Genomic DNA, 14,900 nt, shown 5'->3' on the forward strand with positions numbered 1-14,900 from the left:
GAAAAATGTTAGAATCGATTAAGGAGGTAATAGCTGGGCAGTTAGAAAAACTCAAAGGTAATTGGGAATAGTCAGCATGGTTCTGTGAAAGGAAATTCATGTTTGACCAAATGTATTGGAGTTCTTTGAAGGAGTAACATGCGCTGAGGATAAAGGGGAGCTCGTTAACATACTGTACTTGGATTTCCAGAAGGCATTTGACAAGATGCCACATAAAAAAAGTTATTGTGTAAGGTAGGAGCTCATGGTGTAGGGGGCTAACATACTAGCATGGATAGTAGATTGACTGGATGGCAGAGAACAGAGAGTATGCATAAATGGGTCCTTTTCTGAGTGGCAGGATGTGACGAGTGGAGTCCCGCAAGGGTCTGTGCTGGGGCCTCAACTTTTTACAATTTATACAATGACATATTAGATGAAGGGAGCGATGGCATGGTAGCTAAATTTGTAGATGACACAAAGATAGGTAGGAAAGTACATTGTGAAGAGGACATAAGGAGGTTGCAAACCAATATCGACAGGTTGAATGAGTGGGCAAAACTCTGGCAGATGGAGTATAATGTGGGTAAATGTGAAGTTGTTCACTTTGGCAGGAATAAAAATAGCAGAGTATTACTTAAACAGAAAATGACTGCAGAATTCCAGGGTGCAGAGGGATCTAGGTGTTCTAGTGTGTGAGTCACAAAAATTTAGTATGCAGGTACAGCAAGTAATAAAGAAGGCAAATGGAATGCTATCCTTTATTATAAGAGGAATTGAAAATATAAGTAAGGATGTTATGCTTCAGTTATACTGTGTGCAGTTTTGGTCTCCTTATTTAAGGAAGGATGTAAATGCGTTGGAGGTGGTTCAGAGGAGGTTTACTAGATTGATACCTGGAATGAGCAGGTTGTCTTATGAGGAAAGGTTGGACGGACTGGGCTTGTTTTCGCTGGAGTTCAGAAGGGTGAGGGAAGACTTGATTAAAGTATAGAAGATCCTGAAGGTCTTGACCAGATGAATGTGGAAAGGTTTCCTCTTGTGGGGGAGTCTGGAACAAGGGGCACTGTTTTAAAATTAGGGGTCGCCCTTTTTGGACAGAGATGAGGAGAAATGTTTTCTCTGAGGGTTGTGCGGCTTTGGAACTCTCTGCCTCAGAAGGTGGTGGAGACGGGGTCATTGAATTTTTTTTTTAAGGCGGAGGTAGATTGATTCCCTTGCCTAACCAGAATCTAAGGTTATCGGGAGTAGATGGGAGCGTGGAATTCGAAATACAAACAGATCAGCCATGATATTATTGAATGGTGGAGCAGGCTCAAGGGGCCGAATGGCCTACTTCGGCTCCTAATTCATATATTCATATATCATTGCATTACCTGAGGTCGAATGGCCTAGCAGAGAGAATGGTACACACAGTCAAGTCCTTGTTTGTGAAGTGCCGAGAAACCAAATATCTGCCATGTTGCACTTGTGGGCAACACCAAATCGGCAGAGGATCACCATCGCCTTTGGAAATTATATTTCGAAGACAAGCCAAAACAACTCTTCAAGTCATCATTTCACGAAGTCTTTGTCAATTCAGGACAAACATTTAGCAAATCAAGAAGATGAAAGCTGTACAGAATAAGCATGCAGGCGTGGAACTACCACTGTTACAGATTGGACAGAAGGTCAGAGTGATCCATCTGCAAGAGAAGATATGGCTCCCTGTGGAAATGCCCAAAATCTGCAAAATCCAAGGTTGTATGAAGTAACAACACCCAATGGAGCAGTAACTAGCTAACAACGTTGTGCCTGACAGTCCTATTGCTTTGAGAACACATTCACATTCAAATCTACAGAGCACAGCAAAGAAAAGTGACTGGTGTAATGCTCAAGCACCAAGTGACTTTAAAGAACACACACACCGGCCAAGAGAAAAAGTTGACAAATCTAGTTGTCAGCCAAGCTACACAGTGACAAAATCAGATCGAGTCAGTAGACCACCTGTATATTTCAAAGACACTTGATTAAAGGACATAACAGTCAATGCATATGTAAATATTGTTCAAAATTGTTCTGTTTCATCAAGTACATAGGTTATCTTTTGTGTATTTCCATGTAAGGAAAGGGGATGTTGTGATATCACCAACAGGTGAGTACTTCACACATCACAGGAAGTGATGTCAACCAACATGTAATGGAGCATTTGGAGTCATGTTAATCACCTAGTCACATGTGTATGATACAACTCTCTTGTAAACTTGTTATTTCACAATAAAGAACCCACAATTTAATTACCATTCAGCTCAAGACTGTTTGGTACCTTATTGCTGAAGAAAGCAATAGCACAAACACTCAATAAATGAGTGTTATTCTGTTATAAAAATAGAAAATGCTGGAAATACTCAGGAGGTCAGGCAGCATCTGTGGAGAGAGAAAGTTAATTTTTCAGGTCTGTGATCTTTCACCAGAACTGGGAAAAGTAATATAATAGGTTTTGAGCAAGTGGGGGGGGGGGGGGGGGGGGGGAAGGCATGGTGGGGGAGGTGGGAAGAACAAAAAAGGGAAAGGTCTGTGATTGGGTGGGGGCCAGGAGAGATTAAATGACAAAACACCCAAAGGAAGTGGTAATGGGACAATAAAAATAAACAAACAAAAAGGATGTGTCCAGAAGATGCAACAATAGCAGGATCCTCAATAGCTGCCTTCCGAAAGCAAAAGGAAATGAGAGAAACAAGACAAAACAAAAAAGCAAAAGAAACAAAAATAAAATTGGGGGAGAGGTTACAATCTAAAGCTGTAGAACTCAATATGAGCTCAGAAGGCTGTAATGTGCCCAGTTGAAAGATAAGGTGTTGTTCCTCGAGCTTGTGTTGAGCTTCATTGGAATAGAGTATACTAAATTGAAAGTACAAGTAAATCGCTGTTGCACCTGGAAGGAGAGTTTAGGGCCTTGGATGGTGAGAATGGAGGAAGTAAAAGAGCAGGTGTTGCATCTCATGTGCTTGCATGGAAAGGTGCCATAGGAAAGGGAGGGAAATGTTCAGGTGAATGAGGAGTAGAGCAGGGTGTCGTGGATGAAACAGTCCCTTCGGAATGCTGAGAGGGGAGGGGAAGATGTGTTTGGTGACGGTATCACACTAGAGGTGGCAGAAAGGGCGAAGGATGATCCATTGAAGAAAAGCAAAACGTATCGGAAGCACTACTATGGAGAGTTGCATCATCCAAACGGATGTGACAGAGACAGAGAAACAGGACGCAGGGTGTGAGGAAGTGTAGTCAAGGTAGCTGTGGGAGTCAGTGGGCTTAGGGAATATGGTTGATTGCCTCCATTTCTGGGGACAGGCTGAGCAGTCCAAGAAGGGAAGGGAGAAGCCAGAGATAGACCATGTAAAGGCAAGAAAGGAGTGGAAATTGGAAGCAAAGTCAATGAAACTTTCCAGTTCAGGGTGAAAGCAGGTTACAGCACTAATACAATCAATGTACTGAAAAAGGGTACGAGGGAGGGGGTCCCCGAGTAGAACTAGAACAACGAATATTCCATATAACCCACAAAAAGGCAGGCATAGCTAGGACCCATGCGGGTACTTATAGCAACATCCATTATTCAGTTGGGCCCACCAAATGCTATTACTGTAATAATGAAATAAAATTTATTGTTGTGCTTACATTGATTTAGACTGTCTTCTGTGTCAAGTAAAAGAAACCCTGTTGGACCCAGTATTACTATAATCAATGACACTAAATATAGTTTGACAGGTAGCCAACTATTATTAGTAGGCACACATTTCTGCCTATTCAATCCTCTAGTGAGCAAAGAGTTAAATTCTTCAACCAATACTGTGTGCAGTGCTCCTAATGCCAGAAGTGCCTTAATCAATGTTAAGAAACTTAGTTTGTGTAGGACTACACAGATTGAGCTGAAGTCATAAAGAAATGCATGATATAAATGAAAAATCTCAGTCCATTTTTCCTACAACCCTTAGTTGTTGGGGGGGGGGGGGGGGGGGTGGGGGGAGCGGCAGTGAAGAGGGGAGAAAAGAGCTGAATGTAGGAGGGCAGCTATACAGCATTGCACCTAAAAATCAATAAATTTGTCTAAGGAAGTAGACATTGGAAATTAGTGATCTTATACCAGTAACCCTGCCTCAGGTGACTCATACTGGATTATTAATGATATAGAAGATAAAATTTATTACTGTTTCACTTGCATCATGATGCATCTAATGTATTCAAACGGTACGAAGAGTGAAACTAAGATGTGATAAACATAAAATACACACTTTGTATCAGGAAAAAAAAACTGCTGAAAGGGAATTTATGATTGTAATTCAACTTTGGTTGCTTCTGTGCTTTTTCAAGCAGTTATAAATCACTTAATTGCTTTGTAATGCATTGCCATGCATTATCCTATGCATAATGGCATACACTGTTCATGTAATTCATCATCTCTGGAGAACCAAAGCACCTCAAATGTAATTCATTTGTCAAAAGTACTATAACCCATTCATGATTGATGGTTCATTGAATTGGACAATTGCAATACTCAAGAATCTGTTGCAATTTTTAAAAAAAAATTCTTTCATGGGTTGTGGGCATCGCGAGGGCAGAATTTATTTCCCAAATCTAATTGCCTTTGTGAAGGTGGGGTGAGCCACCTTCCTGAATCGCTGCAGCCCATGTGATGGAGGTACACCCATGCTGCCATTGGGTAGGGAGTTCCAGGATTCTAACCAAGCACTGATGAAGAAACGGCGATATACTTCAAAGTCAAAATGCTGCATGAACTGCAGGTGGTGGGATTCCTATGCACCAGATGGTAAAGGGTACCATTGAAGTCTTGGAAAGTTGCGGCAGTGCACCTTGCAGCAGGTACACATGGCAGGCATGATGAATCAGCTGTGGAGAATGAAATGTTCAAGGTGGTGGATAAGATGCCAGTTAAGCAGGCTTCTTTGTCCTGGATGACGTTGGGTTCAGTATTAGAGCTGCACTCATCCAGGCAAGCTGGGAGTATCCCATCACACTCATGCCTTGTAGATGGTGGACAGGCTTTGGGGAGTTAGAGGGGTGAGCTGCTCCTCACAGAATTCCCAGCTTCTGACCTGCTCTTGCAGCCACAGTATTTGTGTGGCTGGTCCAGTTAAGTTTATGGAAAATGGTGATCCTCAGGATGTTGATGGTGGGGACTGAGCAATGGTAATGACATTGTATGTCAAGGGGAAGTGATTCTCTCTTCGGAAGGTGGCCGTTGCGTGACGTGAACTTTACTTGCCACTGATCAGCCAAAGCCTGAATGTTGTCCAGGTCTTGTTGCATGCTGGCAAGGTATTGCTGCATGTGGGCACAGACTGCTTCACTATCTGAGAAATTGTGAATGGAGCTGAACGCTATAATCATGAATGAATGTCACCACTTCTGAACTTATGTTGGAAGCAAGGTCACTGATGAAGCAGCTGAAGATGGTTGGAACTAGGATAGTGTCCTGAGGAACACCAGCAGCAATGTTCAGGGGCCAAGATAATTTGCCTCCAACAACCATAACCATTTTCCTTTGTACTAGTAGGACTCCAGCCAGGAAAGCTTTCCCTCCATTCCCATTGACTTGTTTCACTGGGGCTCCTTGGTACCACACTCAGGCAAGTGCTGCCTTACTGTCAAGGTAGCAACTCTCACCTTACTTCTGCAATTCAGCTCTTTTGTCCATGTTTTGACCAAGGCTATAATGAAGTCTGGAGCAGAGTGGTCCTAGCAGAACCCAAACTGAGCAGGTTATTATCCAGTAAATGCTGCTTGATAACACTGGTCGACGACATAGTCATCACTTCGCTGACGATTGATTGGACAGTAAATGGCCAGATTGGATTTGTCCTTTTTGTGGACACAGCATACCTACGCAATTTTCTAATTTGTCTGGTAAATGCCAGTATATTAACTGAAACAGTTTAATAAGGACTGCAGCCAGTTCTGGAGTACGAGTCTTTTGTACTACAGCCGGGATGACATCAGAGTCCATAGCCTTTGCACTAGCCTTGCGCTCAGCCGTTTATTGATAGCACATGTAGTGAATCGAATTGGCTTAAAAATGGCATCCGTGATAGCGGGGATCAACGATCCCTCTAAGTTGCACAGCCACACAACAATCGGGAATGTGCCGCACAGAAAACAGGCCAAGCATAATCCGCGGTCCCGTTAAGATACGCACATATGTGTCCACGCAATAATTATAGAGACCATGCAGTGGAATTCGAAGGGATGTTGGTGGGGACCTCAGGAGTTAACCAAGATGGATCATCCTCTCAGCACTTCTGGACTGCAAATGCTTCAGCCTTGCCTTTTGTACTCACAAGCTGGGCTCTGCCATCTTTCAAGATGGGGATGTTCTTGGAGCCTCCTCCCACCTTTATTTGTTTCACTGTCCACCACCATTCATGACTAGAAGTGACAGGACTGCAGTACTTTGACCTGATCCATTGGTTGTGGGATTGTTTCTCTCTGGCTACAGCATGCCGATTAGCATGCATGTAGTCCTGCATTGTAGCTTCACCAGGTTGACACCCCATTTTTAGGTATGCCTGGTGCTGCTCCAGTCATGCTCCCCTACTCAATTAACCAAGGTTGGTCCCCTGGCTTGACAGCAATGGTAGAGTTAGGGATCTGCCAGGCAGGAAGTTATAGATTGTGGTGGAATAAAATTCTGTTGCTGCTGCTGATAGCCCATAACGTCTCTTGGATGCCCAGTTCTGAGCTGCCAGATTTGGTCTGAATCTACCCCATTGAACGTGATAGTAGTACCACACATGATCAAGGGTATCCTCAGTGTGAAGATGGGACTTCATCTCCATGAGGATTGTGACGTGATCACTCCTACCAATACTGCCGTGGTTAGATGCATCTGTAACAGATTGGTGAGGATGACATCACATAAATTTCTCCTTCGTTCTCTCACCAATTGCCGCAGACCCAGTCTGACAGTTATGTACTTCAGAACTCGGCCCAAGCGGTCACTAGTGGTATTTACCAAGCCACTCTTACTGATGGACATTGAAATTCCCCACCCAGAATACATTCTGTACCCTTGTTACCTTCAGTGCTCCTCCTAATTGGCATTCAACATGGAGGAGTACTGATTCATCAGCTGAAGGATAGCAGTAGATGGTAAGGAGCAGGAAGTTTCCTTGCCTATGTCTGACCTGATGCCATAAGATTTCAAGGGGTCTGGAGTCAATGTTGAGGACTCCCAGGGCCACTGTATCCAGATCGCATACCACTGTGCCACCACCTCTAGTAAGTCTATCCTGCTGGTGGGATAGGACATACACAGGAATGGTTATGGAGGAGGCTGGGCCATTGGCTGAAAGGTACGATTCCTGTGAATATGACTATATCAGATTGTTGCCCGAGTAGTCTGTGGGACAACTCTCCCAATGTTGGCATAAGTCACCAGATGTTAGTGAAGAGGATATTGCAGCACTGACTCGGCTGGGTGTGCCTTTGTTGTATTCAATGTCTAGATCAATGCTAGGTAGTCTGTACGGTTTTAGGCCATGGGCAGCAGAATTTAGGATGACCCCAAGTTTACAGAGGATAGAACGTGGGAGACTGACCAGCAGTGCAGTCGAATAGTCAAGTCTAGAGGAAATAAAGGGAATGATGAGGGTTTCAGCAGCAGATAAGCTGAGGAAGGGGAAGAGTCAGGCAATGTTACCGACGTGGAAATAGGCGGTCTTAGTGATGGCACAGATATGTGGTAGGAAGCTCATCTCAAAGTTAAATATGACACCAAAGTTGTGAACAATCCAGTTCAGCCTCAGAAAGTTGCCAGGGAGAGGGACAGAGTTGATGGCTAGGGAATGCAGATTGTAGCAGGGACCAATGACAATGGCCTCGGCTTTCCCAATATTTAATTGGAGGAAATTCTCCTCATCCACTATTGGATGTCGGACAGGTCGTCTGACAATTGCAACAATGGAGGGATCGAGAGCCAAGGGTGAAGTAGAGCTTGATGTTGTCACAGTACATGTGGAAACTGATGGTATGTTTTCAGATGATGTTGCAGAGGAGCAGCATGTAGATGAAAAATAGGAGGGAGCCAAGGACAGATCCCTGGAGGCTACTAGAAGTAATGGTAAAGGAGTGGGATGAGAAACTACTGCAGATGATTCTCTGGCTACAATTAAATAAATAAGAATGGACCCAGCTGGAGGAAGGAGCAGAGGCATTGGGGAAAAGGGTGTGATCAACAGTGTTAAAGTTGGCAGTCAGGTCGAGAAGGACAAGGAGGGATAATTTACTTTTGTCACAGTCACAAAGAATGTAATGTGACTTCGGTAAGAGCCGTTTCAGTACCATAGCAAAAGCAGAAACCTGATTGCGTTTACATTGGTTAGTTTCTAATAGTGATTATATCAAGAGATGGGGCATGGTGTTTGACAAAGATTTGGGTTTTTTTTTTTTTTTTTTAAAAGGATTAGGGTCTAGTTGGGTGTCTTAAGTGAATGTTAAGCTGGATGAGAGACAGGCCAAGTGGCAAAGGGGATGAAGGAAGAGCAAGGAAAGCAGATGAACAAAGTTTGGTAACATTAAAGTGGGAATTTGGGTTGAATGGTGGGTAGTAGTGAAAGATCATGGGATGAAGGAGGAGGGAACTTAGGGATCGCAGAGAGTTCGGTGATGAGCGCAAACATAATTTGTGAAATGAGGTGTGAGAAAAATGGCAACAGGTTCAGAAATCTGGGATTAGTGTCAGGATGCAGGGGTGGTGAACTGGGGATTGTGGTAGTATTGAGAGGGTGTTGCTAGGGTGTAATATTCCAATGTGGGAATAATTGGGAAAGAGTGTCTTCAAATGTGCCAGACCTGGGGTGGTTAACTTCTGGGAACATCGGTTGTGGTGTTTGGAGGCCTTCAGTATGGGAATATTGGGTAGAGAGATATGTTTGCAATAGGGTGTGTACCTATTGGGTTTTAGAAGGATCATCCTGACATTTGGAACCAGTGCAAAGGGGACAATCGGCACTTAGTAGAAATAGCTCTGGGGGAGGAATATCTGAAGTACTGGAAGAGGAGTTCTAAGGCAAGGAAAAATTGAGAGAATAACCAACAATAAAACTTTTCAGATTTACCCATACCAGTATCCTTAGTTGGCCATAAGAGGTTCTTGACACATTTCAGACGACACGTGAGCCAACATGCTAAATAGGTTTAACAACAAGACGACAACAGATCATAATTACTCAAATATTTGCTTTCTCCAAGCTCTGACATGTCACAAGAAGCTGGTGTCGCAAGACTGGTAAGTTATATCCAAGTGAAGCTTCAGAAATGTCAAACATTACTATTGTAATCTCATGCTAAAATGGAGATATTTGCCTCATTTACAAATCCCAAAATGGACAATAACACAAAATCAACCAAGCGCACTGAAAGCAAACTGGCAACCAAATTGTTTTAATTCAGTTGATTCAACAGATTCTCATTTCTTATAAGACAAAATTTAAAATTTAAAATTTTGTCTTATAAGAAATGAGAATCTGTTGCATCAACTGAATTAAAACAATTTGGTTGCCAGTTTAAAATTTAAAATTTTGTCGAAAGCTGAAACAGGAAGAAAATGTTGGGAAGATGCAGGTGGTCTATCAGCATCTAAAATATTTTAATGGTATAATTTTAATCTACATCCCAAAATGTAAGCCAATCCTTTCCCTTTCCACATGTAAATGCACCAGTTGAAGTTTTCTGTTTTATTTTCATAAACCTTGACATCACTTACAACATAAACACTGATTTGTAGTTATTAGCATTTGACTTTGATCCCTTTCTAGGTAAAGGTTCAACATCGATCACGCTTTTATGATTGCCACAATATTTGCTTGTGCCCTTTCAGTCAACAGGCATTATCTGACCAAGTTGAGCCAGAACTAGCTAATTCCTTACCTAAACATTTAAGAATTCAAGTCTCCACACTCAAGAGTCAGAAATATAGATCTCATTATACCGAACATTCACATTAAAATGTGGATTAGTGGCAGCGGTTTAAAAGTCAAATCATCTAAACTATTGCTTTTTTTTTTTGCTTATACCATTCTACCTGACTAATAAAAAAGGCCCAGAAACAAGTTACTCTCAGCAGAGAGCTAGTGTGCAACCTCAGGTTATCTAAATGCTTGATAAAAAAAACAAATGTTCATTGTCTCATCATTTTGCTTTAGAATGTTACCACGGTGTGATTACTTTTAACCATTTCTCAGTGATTTATTAACTTGTGTACTGCTAGAAGGAATAACTATTTATATATACACATTTTTTAAAGTATGCGGTTACAGTACACAAAATTTAAATCTCTAAAGTCCCAGGATGCATACAACTCCAAGTAACTGAAATCTGATTACCAATTATTAGTATTTCATAAAAGGAGCAGTTCCACCAAGGCTCAGTAAGTTTATCCAGTCAATAGCGGAGCTGTACAGATCAGAATGGTCACAAGTTCAATCACAATCAAGTTTGTGCTGGTAACCAGAATGTTAAAGTAGGTCTCAGCCTCCAGACAGTTGGGCTGGGGGGGGGGCGGGGTGGGGAATCAAGATTTACATTTGATTGGTTCTTTAGGTTGCTGGTTGGCATAGAAAAGTTTATAGCACAAGTGGAAGCCAGTTGGCTCATTGTGTCTATGTCAGTTCTTTGTATAACAATCTAAAACTAATCCCAAGGCCCCACTCTCTTCCCATAGCCTAGTGTTTTCCTCTAGTTCAAAATATTTATCCACTTTTGCTTCAAGGGATGCAATGACCTCTGCCTGAAAACACACCTCTTGACAACCCTTGCTGAAAGTTCCTGTGGACAAGAATGTGACTGCACCCAAACAAGGAGTTGATGTCTTCATAAAAATGTATACAAGTTTGAAAATGACAATTTATTTTACTGTTGAGCCAGTATAGTGCTTACACCACTCAGTATTAAGGTAGTAATGTAACGTTACTAACAGATTAAAATATAAACCATCCAATATTTGCCGTGACATATCTTCAACTTTTGGTATAGATTCCTGTTGTGCAAATCACAGAGGTATCTAGCATCCTCTCTATATCTGCACTATCAACTGGCCCTATTCAAAAGATAACATTAAAGCGATTGGGTTATTTGTAAGTGTTGCATTTATCTTCCTTCCAAAATCATGTCACTAAGGAAAATTTAACTCGTTCATACCCTCCAACTTTCCCATCTACTCAGAAGTTTGCCAATTCAAGGCTTCCAAAGTTGAAAATGTTATTAAACACTTCATCCAGTGGCAGTTGGTCAAACAGTATAATTACAAACTCACAAACCCATATTGTACTTTGTTACTGTTAATGCAGGCATAAAAGTAGTCTTGGAAAAGAGGGCAATGTGATCTTATGAGCGAAGGTAAATGCTTTCACTCGTGTTAACAGGAGTATATGTTCAACTGGACTATTAAAATTCATGCAGCATTACTCTGTTCCTAATTGTTCAATTAACATAACAATGATGAACTCCCCTCTGGACTCTATTTTCATATTTTAACTACACAGTCATCTACATTAGGATAACATTACTCAGGAATCAGTCAAAACATTTCATACCAATAATTATTTTGTTGAAGATTTTGGGTGAATTTTATGTTAATAAAAGTGATGAATGTCAGTGGTGGGTAATGTCACATTGCTCCATTTCAAAGGGAGGCACCCATGTCAAATACAGAAGTGGCTCATAGAAACATAGGAACAGGAGTAGGCCATTCAGCCGATCGAGCCTGCTTCACCATTCATTAAATCATGGCTGATCATCTACCTCAAAGCCACTTTCCCACGCTATCCCCACATCCCTTGATGTCATTAGTATCCAGATATCTATCCATTTCTGACTTGAATATGCTCAATGATTGAGCTTCCAAATCCCCGGGATTGAAAGTTCCAAAGATTCACCACCTTCTGAGTGAAGAAATTCCTCCTCATCTCAGTCTTAAATTGCCTACCCCTTATTCTGTGGCTATGTCCCCTGGTTCTAGGCTTACCAGCCAGGGGAAATATCCTATCTACACCCACCATTGCTCAATTCAAGATAATACCCCTGTACAAGGCAGTGCAGTGGTGCTGCACATTTAAGGAAGAGGGAGATTAGCAGAGGTGGCTGTTGAAGAGGTAGCTTTCAAGAAGCTTTAAAAGGAAAGATGTAATAAAAGGGTTTTGATAGGAAAGTTTCCGGATGTGGGGACCCAGATAATTGCAGACAATCACTAATGGTAGAGGTGAGAGAGACCTTGTAGAAGATTATAGTTGGAAGAGATGAGGACACAGCTTCTGTACTTGGGAAAATAGTTACCTGACTACAGAAAGTGTATTAATACTACATTACTACATCAGAATACTACAACATCAGGTATGTTGTGAATGCAATCACTGCAGAGCATTACTTCTCAGAGCATCTGACAATTGCACTATGCAGATTTCATGTTCAACTTCTGGACTGAACACTCCAACAAGCTTACATGCTACAATAAAGATCTTCTACACAGTTTGTAGATACACAAAGTAACTTACTTGCTATGTGGAATTAAATTTGGTAGTATATTAGGCTGCTTCAAACCAGAGTACACTAGCTTCTTGTACAGCATCCTAATTCTGCAATGACACATCTATACTTCAGACTCAAATTATGAACAGCTGTTGAATAAACCCCAAGTCTACTTCAGAGCCACGTTGCTACTGTCAACAGCTAGAGTGAATAAGGTTTTAAATGTATTGTACCAATTGCAGCATCTTGAAATCTGAACCAATGAAAATAAAGCTCTTAGACACTGACCTTCCACTGTCAATAGAAGTTAAATTTGGATAGCACACAACAGTACCTGCAGATTCTCTTGCAGTCACATATTCTTACACAACATGCAATTGAACTGTTGCCCCATATTCAGAAAGAAGCATTCCAAAACACATTCATCTTGGTAATGCCCAACAGGTCATATAGTATTAAAAATAAGACAGGAATAAACTCATTAAATTGGACTGATACATTTTGGTTAGATCTTACACCAAAACTTTACAGATTTTCACAGCTGTGCAGCAGAGCCAAAAGGAAGAGTGAAGTAGGCTGGGAAACAGGGACAAGGCAAGATGAGCACAACTTCAAACCCAGTCATGAAGTTGGGTGGGAAACAGAGCCAAGGTAGCATTACAACGACTTCAAACCCAATCCATTGGAATCAGTAAAATAAAAGTAAAATATTGCAGATGCTGGAAATCTGAAACAAAAACAGAAAGTGTTGGAAATACTCAGCAGGTCTGGCAGCATCTGTAGACAGCGAAACAGAGTTAATGCTTCAGGTCTGTGACCCTTCAGAACCATTCTGATGAAAGGTCACAGACCTGAAACATTAACACTGTTTTTCTGTCCACAGATGCTGCCAGATCTGCTGAATATTTCCATCACTTTCTGTTTTTATTCCATTGGAATCAGTCATATTAAAATTAAAGAAGCTTCAAAAGCACCTAAGCTTTGTTAAATTATAGCTTTAAATAAATCACAAATATAAAACATTCAAAATTTTTAAGTCTTACAAATCTTACAAATTTCCATGCACTCTTAAAACAATGAAGTTTACCTGTCAAGTTATATTTACATATAGTCTATAAAAACAGTACTCAAGATTTGACAAGATATTAAGCAGAGTGTTTTAAATCAGCAAACACAAGTATTTTTGTATAATGCTTGTAAATTAGAATTGAAGTATAACAGCCTTGAGTTACAAGGCACAACTTGAAATCTTGTGAAATGGTTTTACATGATATACTGAAACAATTTTTCATTTTATCAGCTAGAAAGGTGCACTAGTTTGATTTACCTACATTATTTATGAAAAAAGTGAGTATTATTGATCGCCTGTACCTTTTATCCTCAGGACACCAATAATAATTTGGACAAAATAGAGTTGCCTTTTCCAATGTACAAATGAAATGATACTCAAGTCAAAGCCCTCTAAATGAACTGCCTCTTCCTCACTTCCCTCCCCCACCCCCCAAATTGAGGATAATATTTAGTTTGAAAAAGTTGCAATTTTATAATCAGAGATTTTACAAGGAAACTATTTTACTTGATGATCTGATTCAGAAATCTCAACTTTGTTGAAATGAAACTTCAGTGTTAAAATAAAATCAAAATAATGCATTCAAAAATATTTCATTGACAAATCCCATCTTTACCTTCAGGAAAATAACAGCTTTTCGTCCACTACACACATTAAGCTGTAACACTGTAAACATTAGACTCCATGCAATACAATAGCAAATCTGCCAATGTTAAATACACGAACGACCAATCAATCCGGAAACCAGGACCACTTCAGTCTGACTTCCATGAATTGTACTGCAAGCGGGAGAAAACACAAGCACAGCAATGAAGGAAAGAACTCGTTCACAACAGAACAAGCACATTGAAATAAAAACTTACTTGTTTCGGGTTTTTCCCTTGTTGTTGCTACGTGAGAAATAGGGAGTTACAGTATCTCTCAGAGTACAGCAGTCATGCCCTGCTTGTGACTGTGTCCAGCGCTGCACCACAGAACGCTACATTGCACAATGCACCTACTTTCTCGGAGCTTTAACAATGACGTAATTTCTTTCGGAGCGGAAGCACGGGCTGGAATTAGGTCGCAATGCTCGCCGGGAGTTGTAGTCATTTTTCCTGACTGCGCCTGCGCACTATGATCTTGATGTATTTGTTTTCGCAGTGTCTTTGTCTTCCAGGAGTTCTGACCGCTGTGGAAGAGGAATTAAACAATACTGTAAATTCTTAGTTCTGGATAGCAAATGTGATGTAGCCAATCACTGCAATTTTTGTCTTTTTCTTCCCCTTTTTTCTCTAATTATTTTGCTTCCCGTTCTACTCTTCCGATGGTACTGAGTTTTGCTGGGCTGCAAATCCAC

General features: G+C 41.0%; 1 protein-coding gene across 1 annotated transcript in view; it reads right to left on the reverse strand.

Moving 5' to 3' along the window:
• LOC137371394 (ras-related protein Rab-30-like) overlaps window positions 1-14,562 on the reverse strand; it is a 76,535-nt gene extending 61,973 nt beyond the window's left edge. The window contains 1 exon segment of the mRNA XM_068033919.1: window positions 14,425-14,562. The gene's annotated coding sequence lies outside the window, so the exon portion shown is untranslated.
• Between the last annotated feature and the right edge of the window lie 338 nt (window positions 14,563-14,900).

This window comes from Heterodontus francisci, chromosome 6 (genome assembly GCF_036365525.1).
Source record: "Heterodontus francisci isolate sHetFra1 chromosome 6, sHetFra1.hap1, whole genome shotgun sequence".
Classification (NCBI taxonomy): domain Eukaryota; kingdom Metazoa; phylum Chordata; class Chondrichthyes; order Heterodontiformes; family Heterodontidae; genus Heterodontus; species Heterodontus francisci.